This window comes from Mus caroli, unplaced genomic scaffold, assembly GCF_978045245.1.
Source record: "Mus caroli unplaced genomic scaffold, Mus_caroli_1 scaffold_5, whole genome shotgun sequence".
Lineage (NCBI taxonomy): Eukaryota > Metazoa > Chordata > Mammalia > Rodentia > Muridae > Mus > Mus caroli.
In genome coordinates, this window is record NW_028227260.1 from 51,867,572 (window position 1) to 51,891,142 (window position 23,571).

Consider the following 23,571-nt stretch of genomic DNA (forward strand, 5'->3'; position numbering starts at 1 on the left):
TTAATGACACTTTGACATATCAGCTGCAATATAGAACAACAAACATTCCATTTGCTGATAATCATAAATTAAATTACTACTTGAGGATTCTGGAATTAATCAAAAAGAGGAAGAATAAAGAGAAAAAAAGGAAAATGTGTATATGTACTGAAAGTTTACTGAGAGACACCAGAGACTGTGGTTATCCTCCTACTTTCTCCACTCAAATCAATTCTCTTCTTATGAAATAAAATTCTTTCTACACATTTTTGCACCATCAGGAAACTTAATATAATTTCTCCTCTACTCTGTATCACAACTGCATGAATATATATATATATATATATATATATATATATATATTCATGAATATATATATATATATATATATATTCATGAATATATGAATATATATAACAATATATGTATATATGTATGTGTATGTGTATGTGTTTGTATATGTATATATCACAACTCACACACACACACACACACACACACACACACACATACACACACACACACACACACACACACACAAACACACATCAGCCAAAGAAATGGCTCAACAGGTAAGAACACTTGCTATTGCTTTTTCAAAGTATCCAGTTTGAACTCCCAACACCTTTATGGTAGTTCATTGGCTGACAACTCCCTATAACTCAAGTTATAGTGGTTCTGATATCTTCTTCTGGCCTGTGCAGCCACTAGGCAGACACATAAAACATACACATACATACATAAAAAAACATTATATACATATTTAAAAATCCATGCATCTATAGAGACTTGTTGAGAAATAATTGCTTTAGGATTCAGTCTTGCATCCTTTGAAAATGTGTGTGGTAGAGAAAATTAAACATCTTACTCCATTCACATCTATTTCTCCCCACTTGCTCATATAAGGAGTTTTAGTTATTAGTGAATTTGTTCTGGAAGAAAGACATTGTAAAGATGTATCTTATGTTGCCTGTACTAACTGGATATGGGAACTCATAAGTACCTTGATTTTAGACAAATGTAGAAGCTCATCTGTTTTGAGCTGGTATTAAATATAGTTATAATTCAAAATGAAGTTAATTCATGGAATGCTTATGAGACATAGACACCAAAATTCAACTTCCCATAAAAAAGATCTATCAAAAGATAAATAATGTTTGTAAATGGTGGCACATGCCTATAATATCAGCATTCTAGTTAAAAAGGCAAGAGGTTTAGAAGTTCAAGACTAATCCTGTCTAGTTATCTTTTTTTTTCAGACAATTGTTTGCTCCTTGCAATTCAGCCAGAAATATTGTTATAGAAATATCATTTAAAATAAGAAACTCGATATTGTGGATAAACTTAACACTCAGAAAATTGAAACAGGAGGATGGTCATAGAAGGCACATAAGATATAGGAGTGAAGTCCTGTTCCAAAATAAACAGACAAGCGAATAGAGAGAAAGTTAAACTATTTCACAGATCCATTGATTGGTATGTGATTCAAAAAGTACATATACATGTAGAATAAATTGCTACTTATGCTTAAAAAGAAATAGACCTCAGTAGTGCAGTTTTGATGTACTTTGAAGACATTTCTGTAAATGAAGCAAAACATTTATTAAAGGAAAAGTTGTATAGGATCTTGTTTACTTTAGAAATGTTGAATAGTCACGTTCATAGCAGTCATCACTGGGAATCACCAGAAATTGAGCAAGAGAAGAGATAATGAATTACTGTTTAATGGATGTATAATTTGGAAAAATAAAAATGACTTTTTGATTGATAGTCAATAATCAAATCCACATTGTGAGACCTTGTCTCAAACCAGCAAAGGAAAAATCCCAGGCAGGTAAAAGAAGTAAAAGCCAAGCATGTCAGTAAACACCCTTAATATCAACTTTTGGAGGCAAAGGCAAGAGAATCTCTATGATTCTGAGGTCCTTCCAATTTATAAATGAGTTTCAAGAGAGCAGGTGCTGCACATTGAGACCATGCCTCAAAGAAGAAAAAAAAAGACATAATGGTAATAATATCACAACAATGTAAATATAGTTAATGCCACATAATTGTACATTTAATATGCTGTTAAGGACCCTTGAGATGGCCCAGTGAGTTAAATACATTGTACAGAAGCCAGCCAATTTGAGTTAAATCCATGAATCCCACAAGGAGGCAGGATGAAATGGGTTCTAAAGAATTATTCTTTGCCCTCTCTAGGTGTTCTGTAGCATATAGATATCTGCACACACACACACACACACACACACACACACACACACACACACATGCACGAACACACACACACACACTTTAAAATATTTCAGGAAGAAATACTTTATTAACCTTTTGAAGTGTAGATTTGGGGAATGTTCCTTAGTATACTTTTGTTTTACTATGAGATGATACTTTATTATATTTATATTAGGTGTACTGAGTTTCAATATTTACCTGTAATACTGGCATTATCTTATTAGTTCCCAAAACTGTTCATTTCCTTCAAAGAGAAAGGCAGAAAAGCCAAGATTCATATCATTCCAATCCTAGTGGGAAAAATGTGATTGATGACACAATCCCCATCTGCTGTGTCAATCTGCCAAATGTGATACAAATAACAACAGCTATTTAGAGGAACTAAGAAGCCCAGTGATTGAGTGCAAGCACAGCTTACTTCACGGACCCCTCTCCCCATCACAAAAATGAGAAATGTGTTAGCACAAAATGAATGTGAAAGCAAACAGTGCAACAACATATGCATACAAAGCTCACATTGGCATATTCCTAATTTATACAATTTTGAAGCTAAAATACAAACAATACTTGATATGTAACTGAACATTTAGAAGCTAAGTGTGGAGTTTTAATAAATTAACTTGGTAAGCAATTGGGGGATGGTTTTAGATGAGTTTCTTTATATGTTTTGAATATTAATCCCTTGCCATATGTATTACCAGATTCATATAATTTATAAAATTCATTATTTATGTATTTAGGACTATACCTGCATAACTTGAATACACTCACTCACAGTGAATTATCTCTTTTATATTTTCTTGAATTGCTTTTGTCGAGAATTTTTGTGTCTATATTTGCTGGGGAAAATAATCAGTAATATTTTAAAATTTTTCCATTGCATTTTTATTTGTCTTTACAAATATAAAGCTAACTTAATCAAAAGAATTTGATAGTGTTTTCTAATATTCTGCTTTGGGGAATAATTGGATGAACATGTATTAATTATCTGAAGATCTGATAGAATTCATCAGTGAATCCATCATGGTTTGATTTTTTTCTTTAATTTTGCAGGTTTTTAGTTACTGCTTCATTCTTATTTCAACTGCCTACATCAATATATTTTAAGTTTAGTAATTAAATTAATAAATTGCCATCTGACAATTCACACATTTCTTTAGTTGTTACTAACTCATGGACATAATATGTTTTTTATATAAGGCCAAATATTTTTTTTTTTAATTTTATCCCTATCTATGAAGGAACTGTATTTCAACCCTGATTTAATTTACTTGTGTCTTGTCCACCTTTCTGTTGTTTAGTTCAATTAATGCATTGTCTGTCTTGCTTATCTTTTCAAAGAACCAACAATGTCTGTATGTATTCTTTGTGGTTTTTCTTGTTTCCATTTTATTTTCTTCTACCATATGATAATTACTTCTTTTTCCATCTAGTGAGTTGGGTTTTGTCTATTCTTACTGAAGAGCTTTAAGGTAACTCATTAAGTTGCTAATTCAAAATTCACTGATTTCCTCATGTAGGTGCTTAGAGCTACAACTTTGTCTCTTAGTAATGCTTCAATTTAATTCAATACGTTTGATACATTGTATTCTAGGTTTCTTTTTATTTATACTTTTGATTGAAAACTTTTTTCATACAGTCTATTCTGAACATGCTTTACCCCTCCCACTACTTCTATTTCATTGTATCTGTTTATTGTTTAGACTTCAAGAGTGTAGTATACTAGAAGGGTTCTCTTGGTGTTGATATGTAGCTATATTCCCTTGAGATCAGAAAGTGTTTCTGAAGGAATAATTTCAATGCCATAGATTTGTTAAAACTCATTCTACATTCCTTATAAGATCTACTTTAGAGAAAATTCCATGGTCTGCAGGTAATACTTCATAGTCTGCATTATTTGGGTGGCATAATCTATACATATTTTTAATTCTATTTGCTCTATGATGTTATTTAATTCAAATATTTCTGCCTACATTTTACTGGTTGGCATGTAAGATAGTTAAGGTGGGCATTGAAGTTACCCAACAGTTCTGAGCTTCACCTATAACTTTACATTTAGTTGTATTTATTTTATGAATTTGAGTGCACCAGTGCTTAGAAACTGCATACCAAGAGTCATTAAGTCATCTTAACAGATTCTTCTCTCAATCAATTTGAACTGACCTTGTTTTAAAGGAGCGTTTAAAATACTGGTGTGATGTCTATCATCAGATATTACAATAGCACCATTTGATTATTTTCTTAGTTCATTTTTTGGGGATACTTTTTTCATACTTTCTACTTAAAGTGCTAGCTATCTTTTATAGTAAAGTTCATTTCAGACAGTCAACAAACAGAAGGTTTGTGTTTGACCTTGGGCATGAACTCAGGAGCCAGTCCCACAGCCCCCAAAGGAGGCTCCACTACCAGTTTCTCTAGCACCCACACAATCTTAGGTTTGGGGTGAGGAGAACATCTGTTCCAACACCATGAATAACCGGGACCAGGAGGATCCAGGGATGCAGGAACCCTGCCTGACCAGTGGCACTGGTTCCTTCTGAGCTGTGCCTGTCTACCTTGAACAAGAACTCAGAGGCAAGTCCCACAATCTCCAGAGGAGGTTACATTCCTAGGTGCTCTAGAATAACCAAGATCTTAAGATCCCAGGATACCAGGATCCTAGGAGCTTGGTCACACCATATCACAGTATCTCAGAGGTAGCTTGACTCCCAGGAACTCTGACACACCCAGAATTTCAGGATCACAAGATTCTAGAATCACGGGATCACAGAGACAGTTGGACTCTGAGGAGTTCCACCTCAACGAAGATTATAGAACGTGCAGGTTCCAGTCAGATAGTGAGGACAGGGAACACTACAAATAATCAGATGGCAGGAGACAAACATAAGAACATAAGCAACAGAAACAAAGTTTACTTGTCATCATCAGAACCCAATTCTCCCACCATAGCAAGTCCTGGATACACTATCACACCAGAAAGGAAGATTTGAATTTAAAGTCACTCCTCATGATGATTTTAGAAGACTTTAAGAAGGACATATATAACTCCCTTAAAGAAATAAAGGAGAACACAGGCAAATAGGCAAAGGAAATGAAGAAAACCATCCAGGATCTAATAATGGAAATAGAAACAGAGCTGTCTCCCTTTGTGATTCCTTTATTGTTTCTACTTCTACTTTCAGATCTTGGGTGGTTTTGTTCAATTCCTTCACCTGTTTGGTTGTGTTTTCCTATAATTCTTTAAGGAATTTTTGTATTTCCTCTTTAAGGCCTTTTACCTGTTTACCTATGTTCTCCTGTAACTCTTTAAGCGTTTTTTGTGTTTACTCTTTAAGGGCTTATACCTCTTTATCTGTGTTCTCCTGAATTTCTTTAAGGGAGTTATTTATGTTGTTCTTATATCCTCTATCACCATCATGAGATATGATTTTAAATCTGTATCATGCTTTTCTGGTTTGTTAGGGAATCTAGGACTTGCTGTGATGGGAGAACAGGGTTCTGCTGGTGCCATGTAGTCTTGGTTTCTCTTGGTAAGATTCTTGAGTTTGCTTTTGCCATCTGGTTATCTCTGGTTTTTAGATGTTCTTGCTGTCTCTGGCTGGAGCTTATTTCTCCTGTGGCTCTGTATCCCTGTGTCAGCAATACTGGGAGGCCAGCTTTCTCCTGGCAGAACTTGTATAGATAGGTCTCTCTCTGGAACAGCCCAAGCTCTGGGCGCACATGGCAACTGGAAGGATCCTGTCCCAGCTGCTCCACTGTTCTTGTGCCCCTTGTGCTCCTTGATGCCCAGATTGAGTCAGTTATTGGAGAGTAAGTGGCTGTCTCACCTCAGATCCTGGGATTGAAAACACTCCTGGGAGAATAGGGCTATCATGACAGGATCCTTGCACAGTGGCCTGTGGAACAGCTTCTGCTTGTGGATGCAGATGGTGGACCTGCCTTTGTTATTTCATTCAGCTGTTTGTATCCTTGAACATACATATAACTCTTACTGTTTTACAGTACATTTTACATCATTCCTTATAGTTTTTAATTCATTGAAATTTTGTACAGTTTACTGTGATCATATTCACCTGCTTCCTCAATTCTCTCCATACAAAAACCTCTTTCTTACTCAGTCACATTTCTGTCCTCTTTTTATAAACCCCACCAAACACGTTTTTTTGATGTCCATATATTCATGAAAATGTGCCTTCTACTAGAGCTTCATCAACCTATCAGAGTACATTGTCTTAAAGAAAACTGTCCTTCCTTATTTCAGCAGCTATCAATTTCTGATATCTTTATCTAAGGATGGCATTTTGTTCTCACTATGTCTTTTCATAGTAAGATTTTATCTGATTGGTGCTTTCACCAGTCTAGTGTGTAGTGCAGAGTAGTATCATCATCTACTATCTATTAAAGCTCTTTCACTTTTTCCACCCCATTAGTCCATAATGATTTCTGAACTGTTGAAGATGAGGGTAATATATATATATATATATATATATATATATATATATATATATATATATTCCATTTAGTTGTGTACATTCTGGTCTCTTATTTTCTGCACCTGAACCAGTTGTAGTTATGTGTTTCTTTCAAAATCTGAGCAAATGAAAGCTTCTCTGATGATGGCTGAGAAGTTGACTAGTGTATGTATATACTATAAATCATTGGGAATCAGTTTAGTACTCTGTATAGTTAGAAGTTCTTTCTTACAATTTATAGCATGAATAGCTACAGATTCTTGGACATGCTAGTTGTGTAAGTTATGGGTTTAAACCAGTAGAGTGGGCCTCACATCTAATCAGAAAGTATTTGCTTACACCAGTGCCATTCATGCCAATATTGTACCATTGGGCATAATTAACTGGTCATTGGTGCAGCTCACAAAATTCAAACCCAATCAAAACTGATGTTTGCTTTTTCTCCTCTAGTAGAATGTGTAGCACCTTACAGCATTGTGGCATCTAGTCAATATAGATGAATCTTAGATGTTATTATTACCTTGGTATCTCCTTGGGCTATAACTCAGGTATGCATTATCATCAAAAGTTGGATCTTATCATCAAGTTATAGAGTAATTTAAATAAGAGCTATGTTCAGGGATGTTGAACATTTGCTTCTGCTTGCTCCTTGTCAACTGTGATTTGGTTTGTAGAATAAGGGCAGCAATACATCTTTACTGATAATTCTTTAGTACTCTTGCACATCTATGAAACTTCTTATGGTCATGCAGGTCCAGCATATGTGAGGTGTATCACTTCCCTTTAAGTTTTGAGAACTATTTTCTAAACAGCTTTATTCTGAAGGCAAACTACTCTCAGATTTTAAGAATATTTTTACTAAGTAGAAAGTTATTAGTTTATAATTTTATAGTAATTATTTTATCTCTTCATTGAACTTCTAGCCTTGAAGATTAATGAGAATTCTTCTGATAAACTTTGTATTATTAACAGTAAAACATTATAGTAGCATATTATTTTGGGACTGCAAACTAAATTTTTCAAAAAATATTCTACATTATCTGTGCTTATGGGAAACCTCTCTTTAAATATTCTTATTAACGTTATTAACTTTCAGATACAGAGTTCTTTGCATAGCAGAAGCTAGTACTGACAATCAAATTAGCAAGAACATAAAAATAAAAGTAGCCAGTTCAAGACTTTGCATCCTAAACCTATAGCAAGAAATTCCATCTATGATCAGCTAGTGTTTGACTGAGTATAATGGATATACCAGAATTAAAAACTGATATGTTTTCTTGTCTTTTCTGAATGTGACACTATAAACTAATATGGCATTATCAAGTTCTCTGTACCCATAGCTCATCTTGAACTTTCTAACTTTTAAAAACTTCTTCAAATCTATGATCTATGGAACTCTTTCAACAAGTTCCATATTCCTCTAGGTTTTTCCTACATCCCACCTTTCTCTCTCTTTCTAGTGTATGAATGTACATATGTTCTTGTGTTTGCATGTATATGCATAAAACAGGACAATAGGAGACATTTGTCTACTATTTATTCCATCCTTATTTTTGAGTCTACCTCTAATTGAATGTAAAGCTTTCAAATTTGGCTAAACTATAAGGCCATTGATTTCTTAAAATTTTCCTGTCACTATCCCTTGCTCTCAAGTTACATATATGTGCTGACTATCCCAGCTTGCATAAAAGGCAGTTTATTAACTAAACCATCCACTCCAGGTCTTTTTATATCTTTCATTGATAATATTCACATGTATTTCAAATTTCTAACAACTTATTTCAGACAGAATAAGTAACTCCTTTAGTAATCCAAAAAAATAGATTTGAACAAATTCAAAAAATAATGGGCAGGCAATATGTATGTATTCTTCTGCATCTTGCTGAAAGAATGTGGGAACCAATAGCAACAATTTAAAACCAAAACTCTTGACACAGTAGGAACTGAAAGGAGAGTTTGAAATGTTAAAATGATTCACTACTATCTTTTTAAAATAGCTGTTTCTTGTTTTAATATTTTTTTACGTATGGAAAATATTGAATTTTTTTTTCTGAACTTCTAAAAGTTTAAGTTGAATGATGACTTTTAATTTTATTTTTACCATTTTGTTTGGTTTGATTTCTTTAGGAACCACTTGGATTTTATTAGTCCACACTTCTCTTAGTAGTATTCTTCCAGATACTGCTATTATATTAAAAACTCTGAAATTATGCAAAATGCAACACATTTAAGAGTTGATTACATTTCTAACTATTCTGAGATTCAAGAATAATTAGTGTTTAAGGTGATAACAGATCTTGACTTTCTTTTATCAAGGTACATTTTACATTTGTAACTTATACAGCCATTATAAATATACATTTATGGAAATACTGTTATTAAGGTTGATCGTATTACATTTATCCTTAAAGATAATTCATGATTTTTTTTAGGAAATAAAATGAAATACTTTTATGTAATAATGATGAATTGTGATTTGAGAGTTAGAGGGTTCATATTAGTGTTTTAACATATATTCATTGTAGAGGAACTTTAATCCAGCAACATGGATTAAGGTTATTCATGTTACATCTATCTATAAAGATGCTCTTGTTTCTAGGAAATAAAATGAAATACTTTTATGTAATAAAGATTAATTGTGATTTGGATATGAGTGTTAGAGGATTCACATTAGTGCTTAAACATAATTTCTTTGTAGAGCAAATTTAATCCAGCAACATGGCTGTTCTGAAAATGAATCATATCCAAAGAACTAGGTCTATGTGACCTGGTTTAAATGACACAATCGTTCTGCCAAGAATACAGACACACCCTTAATCATATCTTTAATCCTCCCAAAAATGAAGGTAAGTTTAGCTTCTATAAGGAAGCAGCCATACTGAAAAGACATCTACTTTAAGGGAAGACAAGGTACCAAATCAGAGAATGATTTGATGGAATTAGTCAGAGATATGAGATGGTTGACTTTCACAATAACAGATAGGAAAGAGATGTGACTTGAGAGAGCAGTAAAAAGAGAGGGAGGGAGGGAGGGAGGGAGGAAGAGAGAGAGAGAGAGAGAGAGAGGGGGAGAGAGAGAGAGAGAGAGAGAGAGAGAGAGAGAGAGAGAGAGAGAGAGAGAGAGAGAGAGGGAGAGAGAGAGAGAGAGGAGAGAGAGAGAGAGAGAGAGAGAGAGAGGGAGAGGGAGAGGGAGAGGGAGAGGGAGAGGGAGAGGGAGAGGGAGAGGGAGAGGGAGAGGGAGAGAGAGAGAGAGAGAGAGAGAGAGAGAGAGAGAGAGAGAGAGAGAGAGAGAGAGAGAGAGAGAAGTTGTATTAGAACAGTTTTACAAGAAGAGTTGCAGAGATAACAACCTAGAAGCAAGAAAAGACAGAATAAACCAGAGAATAAGAATGAGCCAAAAGATTAGAACAGATTGTCAAAGTTAACTTGAGGCCAAGGAGAACAATTAATTCAGATGACAAGAGGAGCCAGTTTCAATCAGACAGCATAGAGAGGAGTTTGAGCTAGAACTGCTAAGTAGAAACCAGCCAGCTAGAGTTCAGAAAGAGCTAGGAAGTGTGAGCTTATTCATCAGTAAGTCATATAATGAGGTGCATAAAAAAACTTAGTAGAGGTTGAATTAGTAAGTGCCTTCAATGTTGGTAAAGAACAAAAATCTCAGTAAGTTTAGGTTAAGGTTACTTTTCACCTAGTCATAGTTGTAGAAAATCATGCCGAATATTCTTTACATGAGAGAGCTAGTTTCCCAACTACTAGGAAAGCCAACAGTACTCAATCATGGTGGTTCAATTGTAGATTATAGGCAAGAAGGAGGACTGAGTCTCTCCATAGAGACATAAAATTTTGAAAGCTATGTTAAGAAAAGCAGTCTTACCATATACAGTTTTCAAAAACAACTGGATGTGAAAGGTACGATGATTGAAATCCTAGGTGTTGATAACTGATTTATCTTTGTTGGGGATGTGCCACATCCTTTCTTTTCCCTATTTGATTATTAGGAGAATGTGATGGCCGTTTGTTGTCTTGTAGGAAATTCCTCTGAATTCATAGTAGTTGTAGTTATTGCTCTTTATTTGTTGACTGACCTACTTGTTTCTCTGCCAGGACTGGTATTGGGTTCCCTGAGAGTGTCTGGTGGATTTGGTGGCTGAAATAAAAGGATAGTTCAAAAGAAAGTTGGAGGAAATGTTCTCCATGATCCAAAGGAAATAGGGGCAAATAGCAGGTTGCAGCAACTGGTCTGCTACGGAGATTTGGGTGAGACAGGGTGATTGGATTTAGAGGAGAGACAAGATTTATGAGTATGCCCAGTTAGGCTACATATTTCCCTGGCTGGAGTGGCCCATCAGTTAGTTGGGAATGCATGCTGAGGTTGGTTACTGGTATAAAGCAATGAGTTGGCAGGGAGGTGAGGGTGAGGCATTGAAGGGGAAGGTCTGTATGTTCCACAAGTGCTGGGAGCAAAAGGGAAAACAGGGATACTACAGAGCTAGAGGTGCAAAAGTGTGGTTGAATCTGGAGGAGAGCAAGGGAAAATGAAGATCTACAGTTTTCTTATTTGTTTCCTTGGCCTGTGTTTCTAGCATGTTACCATGAAGTATCTGCTAGTGTGGAGGCTAAGATAGTGGTATGAGGTAGGGGGAAAGAAAGTTGGGGGAAAGGTGTAAATTACTCATTAGAGATGGAGATCAGAGAAGTAGGGACACTTCATTAGGTCGTCTATAGCATAGAGGAAGTTTGGGGAGGGAACTTGGAGGAGCAAAACAAGAGATAAAAGTCTGACCAATTTACCTGCTTTCCTGGCCCAAGTACTGTCTGGGTTCCCAGAGAATCCTAGCATCAGTTAGTGGCTGGGATAAATCAATGAGTAACAGGAAGATTTGAAGATGATCTGTGTGAAACACTGGAGATAGAGACTTCTGGAAAAGAAGTCAAAGCAGGTGGTCTCCTACAGAGCTGATGATGAGACTGATGGCACTAGTTTTGGATAAGTAGAGGGAAACTTGAAAATCTGCAGTCAGCCTACCTGCTTCCCTGTCTTGAGGGCAATGAATGTTTTTAAAGTGTTAAAGTGGATAAAAAATATGTATAGCAACTGAAATATTCACTGTTGCCAAATTTTTAGGACAATATCTCAATGTCAGTTGGAGGATTTATTAGTGACTATGCACAAAAGATATTAAGATAGAACAGGACATTTTTAAGTCTCTGGGGCATGATGGTGAAGAACTATGGGTATCCTCAGGAGATGTGTCTTTTAATATATGAATACGTTTTCCTTCCTTGTCACTCCCAAAAGAATCAGAAACTGTTATCTTTTCTAAACACCTTCAGTTCATGAAGGTACATAAAATAAAGCTCCTTTTCAACATAAAAGTCATCAGTTACTGCTTTTTATGTAGAAACTTTATGCCAAGCCTATAGGACAGCCTGTGAAAACAGCATGTCTTGAAGATCATATACCAGGCCAGCCAAAATGAAATGAGTAGGCTAGCATTGCACTTAAACATTACCTCAAATAGTATTTCCTTGGGTTTGCTTTTCCAACGAGTCCTTGGTGTGTGCTAGACTAGAGAATGACCCACATTTAATCCTTACAAAATTCTTATCTAAACTCTTGGCAGAACATTTTAAAAAAGTGATTTTCAGAGTATTATTCTTGGCTTATAAACATGAGATTTTTTTTTATAGAAACGTGTTTATATACAGGACACACACAAACATGCAAATGCATGAATATTACATTAAACATGAGATTTATTTTTGTAATGTTTCCAGTAACTTAAACATTTCAAAACAATTTCTTATGACATTGCTTTACAAGGTACCGGGATTTCTTATAGTCAATGTGGAAAATTGCCATCACACACAAACTGTGAGAATGCCATGTGAATCCAGATCATTTTTTACAGTTTTCTACAAACCTTAATGCTGTAGTCTGTCCTGAAACTTGTAAAACTACTGTTTTATTATAATGCATCATGTATTTAACTGTGTAGCAAAATATCTAAAAGTTGGGAGCTACTACTCTTACTGAATACAAATATTCACAACCCAACTATTAACCCCCTGATAAAACAGTATTATTTTATGTAATCTTATTAGTTGAATAATCAGTTCTTCTATTTCCTGAAGTTCCATGAGAGGCAGTGGCAAGGATGAAATTGAATCTGTAAAAAAGTTTGGCACTCATGTATCAGATCTATTAACCAATGGTTCTTTTCCAGGTGGATTTTCTATATAATCACTAGGGTCTTCTCAGATAGTTGTACTTGATTTATTTCCAAGATTTTTTTCAGAGGCAAGGATAGAAACTAAGAAATTTTGAAATTTTATTTTAGGTTTGATATAGTCCATAGATGAACATTTCTATCACTTAAAACATGGAATTTGGGCAATTTTACGTATGCTTTTGGGCCATGATTGTATCCAGTCTTTTTTTTTTTTTTTCATTTCCATATTACTATAAATTGCATCTATGTTCCTTTCATTCATTAAATTGTAGACTCCATAGAACCAAGTCTATGATGGTCAGTTTTAGACCTGTATTTACTTGATTTACTATTGGAGACCTGTAGTCTTCAGAATGGTTTTTAATCTATAAACACTTCTAGTTTTCAGATGGTATGGCTTTCCTTTAAAAGGAAGAGTTACCAATGACATGTTTTTTTTCTTTTTTTGAAAATAGGCAAAATTTTTAGAAATCATCTTTGTCCACCATAACACACCTAGTTGTGCCAAATAGTATATTTGGAAAAAGTGGGCTGTTTGTTCTGCAACATGAGCCTTCTGCAGAGAAAATTCTTCCCTGAGAAATAGTGCATTGTCTTTGTATATATTATTGAGATATACTTTTCAAATAACTAATGTGATTTTCTGTTGCTGTCTCTCCTCATATCAGTATATTACCCATTTCCAATTAGTGAAATTTGTAGCAAGCTTTGGACTACTTTACTCAGTAACTACTGTCTACTAGTTAATGATTTATTTTACAGTTATTTTTATTTCATATACTAGTATAGTATGGTATGTGGGTTTGTGGTCTGTTTAGATTTTTTTTTAATTAGAAAGGACACTGACAGTTATTTATGCATCATCTGTGACTGCCTTTATTCTATACTGGCAGAACTTAGTGCTGACTCCAGTGACTATATATAGCCTGAAAAACCCATATTTCAGTTTGTGTCTGAAGAACCAAATTGCAGTCTGTGCCTTTGAGGGAAATCTGTCCATTTCTGATCTCATTGGTGGACTATCTATCACAGGGACAAAATAATGTGTTTGCTTTCTTAATCCAATTGTGGTTGCATATCCTGGTAGTCATGTTTCTTAGATGTATTGTCTGATACAGTTAATGAAAATAGATGTGTCAATATTTCTATATTTGGCACTCAATAGGAAAAGAAAAAGAAAATAAATCTATAAGAGGGTTGTGGGAATATGATGGAACAGCAACCAAGTATCATAGGGATCTATGAAGTTCTGATGGTATACAGGTATTTTTCCAAGTAAGATATGAGAATCAGTGTTTAATAACCCCACAAGGATCACTTAATACAGGCTTTCTTGGAAATCATATGAACTCTTAGAATGTTCTGTAAACCAAGAACAATTTCTGGAGAAGGTTATCAATTAGCAATACTGATAGCACTTGACAGGACAGTATCTGCAGATGCACCAAAAAATCCATAATATTTCATTGTATTATTTTTATTTCTTTGTTATAAATATAAAATATTATAATCTATCAAAGAATTCAAATAAAAGTATCTATAAGAAGTTATACATTATTTCTTTAAAAGACTTAGCAGACTTTTGTTAGGAATTAGTTATAATGCTTTATCTTAATTTGGCCCTCAAATTTGGTACTTGTCCCCAATTCATTTTTGAGTGATCAATACAGAGCCAATAGTCAATGGCTGGGCAAGATGAAAGAGTCAGGACTTCTAGGTTCCCAGAGGAAGAATGAAGGGAGAGTAGAGAGGGCCAACAATGAGAAGGGGTAGTACGGACCATGTTGTGAAGGAACAGGAAGGAGTAATGGCTGAAATGTAGGTACACGAAGGAAAGTGGCCTTAAAAGGGCTTCCCAGAAGCATCTTGGGCAGTAATATATAGTGCTGCCCAGAAAGAGCAAGGTCACCAAAGAGAAAGTGTAGAATTAGGAGGTGTTAAAGTCAGGAATGCTGGAGGGAAGTATTTTCTGGCTTCAGGGAGTTTTAGAAGTATCCAACCATTGAGTTAGTCATGGTATATCAAAATTAATTTGGGGTGTGTGTGTGTGTGTGTGTGTGTGTGTGTGTGTGTGTTTCATTCGTGACTCTAGAGGGCTCTGGCAGGTCCCTGGAAGCTCAACCTACTGGGAGCATAGAGCAAATTAACTAATTCACTCCACTACAACTTTTCATAATGAATCCATTATGTTCAGAGTGAAACTATAATATATCATTACTGAACATTCTTATTGAAGAAAGGAGTGGGGTTTCAGATGAGAAGTGGAGAAGATGTTGAAAAATTTGAGGGAGATGAAAGCATTATCAAAATATATTGTGTAAAAAATTCAATTTCCAATAAAAGAAAATTGTAATCAGAAAATGGGGTAAGAAATTATACATATTATTATACATTACTGCTTTAGATGTTCAAGTTCAGTCTATATCAATTTAAGTTATATAACAAAGATTGTAACTGTATGAAATATTTCTTTTATCTTATTTTAATACAGGGAATAAATCTATTGTTTTATTATTCTCTTTGGAGTTGTTATTTCAGACTAAACTTCTGAAAAAAACAGTATATCTAACTGGAATCAAATTTAGCTTTTTTTGTTACTTTATTGAGCATCTTGCAATCTTGTTTTCCACATACAGACTGTACATGGGCAGAGTTTGAAATAAGATTGAATATTTTCTTTTATATGTTATAATTAATAGATTTTTCTCATATACTAAACATTTAAGAGTAGCTTTGAAAAAAATTCCTAACATGCTGGCATTCTTGATATCACTGTGTTTGTGCATTTTTTTTTTTTTTTAGTCGTTTGAGCTGGTTGCTTCTAAAAATGGTGTTCAGACAACATTCAAATGTATGCTTTATCTTCACCTCATGAATGCCTTCAGCAGCTTGGCAGATTTAAAGATACTCTATCAAGTTCTCCAGTTGTTCTCCCTACATGTTTAGTTCAAAGCATCTGGGACTAAATTGTTTCCTTTCAGTTCATTATGATACCTTCAGCACTTAAACAAATAGAGACAATATTATCCACTCTAATCTTCTATACCAGATTTTTCTGCAGGCTGTTTGCAGCCATCATAGGAGAAACATTTAGTGAATTCCTGCTGAGCAATTAGGAAGAAAGGGAAAAAGTAAGAGAATTTGTTGCTACATTAAAACACATAGGCAGACAGCTATGCAGTGAGAACATAGCTGCATGTAAACAAGAAATGTTTATCAAAAACCTGTTATAACTCCATAAATTCTATTTTCTTCAACCTAGTAAAACCTCAGATTTTCTTGTCTTTCTCTTCCTTCCTTCCTTCCTTCCTTCCTCTCTCTCTCTCTCTCTCTCTCTTCCTCCCTCCCTCCCTCCCTCCCTCCCTCCCTCCCTCCCTCCCTCTCTCTCTCTTTCTTTCTTCCTTCCTTTCTTTCCTTCTTTCTTTCCTTCTTTCTCTCAATACCAAAGCTTTCATATACATTTTTTTATATTTTAAGGCATTTATGAATATCAATTTTATAAAATCAGTCACCTAACTTTATATAGCATAAATTATTGATATAAAATTTATTAAAATCTGCTAGAAAAAAATGACTACTATGACAACATAATTAGTCTGACAGTATTTTCTGACTTTTACTCCATGCTAATAATAGAACCTTTCTATTACCACTTTCTTATACTGTGTTCTAAAAGGACCCACTACAGAAAGTGCTTGTATCAAGATCTTTTATAAGAAACAGTAAGAACGCAGTAACTATGAAAGACTGGTGGTATGTGTGCAGTTAACTGTAAAGTTTATTTCCATGCCAAGAGCTTAGTACTTATTTCTGGTCTGTTCTCAGTTGCTGTTATTGAATTGTTATTAACAGAGAATTGAATTTGCTCCTCAGAATCTCTCCTGCTATTATTTCCCAAAATGCCCGACTCATTGTCCTTGCCCTCCCTCTAGTGTACTCTCATGCTTTTCAGGCATTCTAGGCAAGCAATGTCCCACTGAATTATATAACCAGCCTGTGTTTGTTGAAACAAGGTGAAGCTATGTAACTCCTGTTTAATTAGAATATATAGAAGATTTGACAAATATCAGACTAGATGAGATAAAAATAGAGCAAAAAAAATAGGGAAATGCTCTCTGATATAGAAAAGGACTTGGATTGAAATGTTATAAATACTATCATAAGAATTTATGAAAAAATATTTCATACTTATTATTGCACTACTTTGGAGTATCCAAAATGGGGATTCTAATTCCCCTATAATTCTCTACCTACTAAGAACTTTTCTATAAAATTGTGATCTCCTTTATTCATAAAAAGGCCTTTCTGATAATTTGTAAGATTTATTTAGTGAGTACTTTTGGTTCCAGAAACTATGAATAGTAAAAGTAACATTTAACTAATTAGAATGAATAGAAGGATATCCATTTTACTAAATACAATATCTAAAGTTCATATGAAGGTCTTGAACCAATATTAATGAAACTCTCTGTGATATGGCAGTTGTTCAAAGAAAAAAATTACCTTAACTTTAATGTTTTCAAATATATTTATTATTGATGGTTGATTCTTCTGTCTATCAAGATAGATAGATAGATAGATAGATAGATAGATAGATAGATAGATAGATAGATAGATAAACAGTCTTTGTCCCAATGGTAGTAATTTATAATAAAGAAAACTCAATATGCATATGATATAACAAGAAAAGATTAATCCTATAAAGACAAATAATAAAAGTTTATCCTTTTCTGACCATTATATATTGTTTTTTTTTCCCTTAGGATTTTGGAGTTGGATATAGTCCTGAGCTTACTTTGAAATAGAATAAGAATTTGATTTCTATTTTTAAAGTGTAAATGGAATTAGTTCATATTCCATCAAGATCAAGTGGTACAATTCTGTATTGACTTCTGTCCATCCCCCATCAAATATGGAAACAACTCAGTAAAGTTATTGGCAGTCATATATAAAAGAATTAACAGGAACTAAAAATGAGCAAAGATAATATAAAAAGTTTGAGCAAGCATATAAAATTACCTTATGTGCATAAGTGTACCTATTGTCAAAATTTAAAAGAGGATCTGGTAAGACAGCTGAGCAAGTAGGGATGTTTCCCTCCAAAAATGAAGAGTGAATTTCATCCACAAAGGTGGATGATGAGAATTGAGCCCTGGAAGTTGTCCTCTGGCCTCCTTCTACATGTACACTGTGGCATGCAAATTACATCTTCTTCCATATGCACATACATGTGCAGAAGCATTCCCTCAAATAATTCTTCTAATTCATTCAATTCTTTTAATGAAAAAGATTTTAAGTAGAAAGGACATAGGAAAGAGGAGACCAATTGTTTCTGAAAAGAAAAAAAACAATTAGAATATATGCATATTTGTTAATTGTAATATAAATGTTGTAGCTACTATAGAAAAGATGTCAGTTCCTCAGAAAATTAAAAATACCAGGATATATAATTCCTAATTCTTATCATATAATCAAATCCAAAGTACATCAACGCATCATGAATACCATTTTAATTATAATACAAAAACTGTATTTCAAAAGATAATTTAAATAATAGCTACAATAAAGATAACCCTGTGAATTCAACTATAATGTGACAGAATGTTTTATTTTTTGGCATTATAGCCCAGAAAGCTGATGAAATTTACTCACAATGAAATAATATACAGTGCACAGTACATATAGAAGTTCCAATACAGTTTATCTCTAGGGAAGAGCCCATTGACTTTCAGTGATTAAATGTTTTAGCAAACTCTGTGCATGTTCTTTACAGAATACTATTTAACAATAAAAATCAATAAACTATTAAATATATAAATGATATATAAACTAACTCTGAACTACTCCTAGAACATTGTGGTTGAGTATCCAAAGAATTATATGCTTGTAAATAGCCAATCGAAAAATGGTCCATACTTTCTGGTTCTACTTGGATAATAATCTTCTTACTGAAAAATTAGTCAGAACTAATCAGTTAGTGCTTTCCAGACATTGGTGTTAAAATAAGGATATAGTTGTGGATATAACATGCCAAAACAAGTAATCCTTAAATCCTGGTTTTCATAAACCATTCCATTTCATAACTGCACCAAGGTTAATATTTTAATTACAATATTACATTAGAGTTTTGAAAGATAAAAACTGGGATATGGGAAACTGAGTAAGGAGTAGAGAAGTTCTCTTCACTTTGTTAAAATTTTGAGGTCCATGTTAGAATTCAAGGTGCTGCTGGGAGGGGGGGCGGTATTTTGATGTCTGTGGACCTTGTTACTACCAAAGGCCATGCTAATGTCTGTGATGTGTCCTGCAGCATGAAGCCATGTTGATGTCTATGGGGTATAGTGCCAGTTTGGTCTGTGTTACAATATATAGCGTATACAGCTACAGTAGGCCAAATTAGGGGTACATAAGGTCTGCTGAAGCCTGCACCCATATTGATACAAGTAGCCTGCACTGCCACCTGAGTCTACATTGATGTTCATGAAAGATGGTGCCACAAAGGGCCATGCTCAGATCTGTGGTCCTGCTGCAACTGGGGGCCATGTTGATGTCTGTGATCAGTACTCCCACGAAAGATCATGATGAGGCCCATAGAATATGCTATCATCCGAAGTTCAGGAGCCATGCTCCCATTGGTTGCAAAGGACAATGAAACTATGTTTTGTAAAAGCATTGAAGAATGCAGATCCACAGTTAAGAAAGGAAGTCATAGGCTTCGGTAACTATCTCTCTTCCCTTTCTTCTAAAAGTAGCAACCTAGTCAAGAAGACATCTAAAGAACTCCTTTTATTTTTCAAATCTTTATTAAATTATTTTATTTACTTACATTCTAAAAATTACCCCTCCTCACTGGTCCCCACTCTGCGAGTTCTTTTCACCATCCTCCTTCCACTCTACCTATGAGAGGGTGCTTCTCTACCTGCCCACCTACCCCCACCTCTCTCCCACCAGCATCCATCTTCCCTGGGACATCAAGTTTCCACAGGACTAATATCATCACCTCCTACTGAAATTATACAAGGCATTCTTCTACTTCACATATGCCCAAGGCCACAAAGTACCCCATGTATGCTCCTTGGTTGGTGGCTTGGTCCCTGGAAGCTCTGAGGGGTCCATTTATTTGTTACTATTGTTCTTCCTATGGAATGGCAGTTTCCTTCAGCTCCTTCAGTCCTTTCCCTAATTTTTTCATAGGGGCTTCCCAACCTCAATTCAATGGTTGGCTGTAAGTGTCTGCATTTGTCTCACTCAGTTGCTGGTAGAGGCTCTCAGAGGACAAGCTATGCTCCAGTCTGTAAGCACAACATGACATCAGTAATAGCATTAGGGTTTGGTGCCTGCTCATGGGATGGATCCCAAGTTGTGTTGGTCTCTGGATCATATTTCCTTCAGTCTCTGTTTCCTTTTTAATCCCTGCATTTCCTTTATACAGGAACAATTCTAGGCCAAGAATTTTTGAAGATGGCTGGGTGGCACCCTTTTTCAAATGAGGGCCATGCTTATCTCTTGGAGGTGGCCTCTTCCAGCTCCAGCTCCCAACTATTGGACATTTCAGCTAATGTAATCCCCATTGATTCCTGGTAGTTTCTAACATCCTTGATCTCTGGGACTTCCTAGAGGTTTTCCCTGCCCCCTACCCCCACTGCTGCATATTTCAATTCATTCTCATGGCCCTCTTGGTGTCCCTCCTCTCTCTTCCAATGACTAATCTTGTCCCTCCTTTTTTCTTCTCTCCTCCCACCAAGTTTCCTCCATCCCTCTGCCTTCTGTGATTATTTTGTTCCCTTTCTAAGTGAATTCCGGGTATCCACACTTAGGCATTCCTTTTTGTTAAGCTTCCTATGGTCTGTGAGTTGTATCATGGATATTCTGAACTTTTTGGATAATATCGAGTTGTCAATGAAAACTCTTTAAAAATTGTGATAAATATGTTGAAGTGTAGTGCTCCACACGATGTGTTCTGGCAGCAGGTGAGGAAGGATTCCATTTTCTTTAAGGGGTTAGCCACTGGAAGTTCTACCATGCTACATCGAATATGCAAATAACACAAATTATATTTATGTCTTTTTAAAATTTTTGTTTGTTTGGTTGTTTTTTTTTTTTTCTCTCTCTCTCCTTTCCTTTTTGTAGGGTAGGGCATAAGGGTCAGGGGTCAGGCCTTGGAGGACTGAGAAGTGTGATCAGTGTGCATTATGTGAAATTCCTAAATAATCAATAAAATATTGACTTGGAAAAAGATTTATATACAAGTATAGATACCCAATGAATGTCTTGATAATCATTTTACTTACAACTATGTGATCATATTGTACAGTGTGCTGAAATGGAAACATATAGGATAGTTAGCAATTGATTGTAAGTGTGACTTAGCCTATAGTCTCACCAAGAAAAGTTTGAGACATGGTGTCTTAGTCAGGGTTTCTATTCCTGCACAATCATGATCAAGAAACAAGTTGGGAAGGAAAGGGTTTATTCGACTTACACTTCCATATTGCTGTTCATCACCAAGGAAGTCAGGACTGGAACTTGAGCAGGTCAGAAAGCAGGAGCTGATGCAGAGGCCATGGAGGGATGTTCTTTACTGGCTTGCTTCCCCTGGCTTGCTCAGCCTGCTCTCTTATAGAACTGAGCTTACCAGCCCAGAGATGGTCCCATCCACAAGGGGCCTTTCCCCTTGATCACTAATTGAGAAAATGCTTTACAGTTGGATCTCATGGAGGCATTTCCTCAACTAAAGCTCCTTTTTCTGTGATAACTCCACCTGTGTCAAGTTGACACAGAACTAGCCAGTACACATGGTAATACCATAGATAGATATGGAGAGAAAGAGCGAGAGAGAGAGAGAGAGAGAGAGAGAGAGAGAGAGAGAGAGAGAGAGAGAGAGAGAGAGAGAGAGAGCAGTATATATAGTATTTATTGCTAAGGTTTCGAGGTCAGCAAGGGAAAGAGTACAAACAAAAACTAAAGAGCATAAATTTTGAAAACAGTAAGACACTACTAAGGAGAAACAGCTTATAAAGAAGCAATTTTTAGAAGTGGCAATAATTTCTACTTTAGTATAGAAATGCCCATTACATATCCTAACAATGGTGAGAAGGAATTAGATAAATAATTAGATAAAGCAGCCTTATACAGAATCAAAAACGGAAACTTATTTTTTCAAAATAAAGCTTTATTTAATAAGAACACAATTGGGAGAGGGTTAGAATGGAGCTGATCAGCCATTCAGGGCTGTCTGTAGGAAAGGCTGGCCAGGACTAACTGATTTATAACAGACTAGCAGATGAGCAGGTCAGCCAAGCAGAGCCAAGAAGCAGCAGAAGCTAGTAGCTAGCGATGAGCTGGGTCCACCTAGGAGATGGTGATGAATTGGAACACATCACTTAGCTCCATATTGCTGTAGACCACCAAGTCCAGCAGTTCAGGAGTGATGCGCCTCTGGGTACCTCTTCGTTGGGCCTCATTGCCCGAAAGCTCCAGCCACCTGCGGGTGAGGAACTCCAGGATTGCTGCCAGAAAGATGGGCACCATATCACTGAGCCTCTGGGCATAGCTAACCTCCCTCAGACGCTGTTCCACCAGGCTCACGGCAAAGATTAGCTCAGCTCTGGAGGTGCAGGAGCAAAGGTGGCGGCGACCTGTAGACTCTCTAAGACTGTTCTCTGTGGTCCTTGGCATGGTGGCCTCAGAGTACGATGTCACAGGATGAATTGGCTCCACTTGGCTGCTTTCTGCTGACCTGATTGCTCTCTGCTGACCTGCTGCTGGGCTGTGGGCCTCAAGTCCAAGTCCAATGACCAACCTCTCCCTTTGTACCAGACTATGTATCTTAGCAACCCTTCATTGGTTGCAGCCCATTCACACCGGCTCCCACTGATGACATAGCTGGTCCAGGCCAGAGCTCTTGGGTGGGGAGGGGATTTGTCATCACTTTATCACCTTGGGATACACAAGGAGACTTCCAGTGTCAGCCATGTTGTGCTGTCTCATAATTCTCTATCATGTCTACTGTTAGCCATGTTTTAACTTACTCAAATAACTACTTCAGCTCTATGTTGTATGTATAGAAACTTGTCCTTAAGGACATGTATTTCTTATACATGCTCAAGAAAAGTTTGGCTTGAGAAACAGGAAGAATGTTCTAATCTGATTTCTTTTAGTGTTCAAGGTGGGCGAAGGGGATGCTCTTTTTCTTTTTGTTTCAGTTTGTTTGTTTTCTTTTCCATGTTTTATTGAAAATAGACTCTTGTCTTATACAATATGTTCTGATTACAGTTACCTCTCTTTCTATACCTCCCAGTTTCTGCCACCTCCCTTCCAATCCGGATCCACTTCTTTTCTGTCTCTCAGAAAACAGTGGTTTCTGAAGAAAACATTAAAACATAACAAAACAATATAAAATAAGATAAAACAAAACCCATCATATTGAATTTGAATAAGGCAAACCAACAGAAGAAAAAGAATCAAGCATAGGCACAAGAATTAGAGACTCACTTGATCATACACTCAGGAGTCCCATAGAGATACTTAACTGAAAGGTATAATATATATATAGGTATATATATATATATATATTATATATAAGGTATAATATAATATATATGTGTACCTATAATATATTATAGGTACATATACCTATAATATATATACAT

General features: G+C 35.5%; 1 pseudogene; it reads right to left on the reverse strand.

Moving 5' to 3' along the window:
- Positions 1–22,249: 22,249 nt before the first annotated feature.
- On the reverse strand, positions 22,250–22,597 carry LOC110286167 (histone H2A-Bbd type 2/3-like; annotated as a pseudogene).
- Positions 22,598–23,571: the final 974 nt, after the last annotated feature.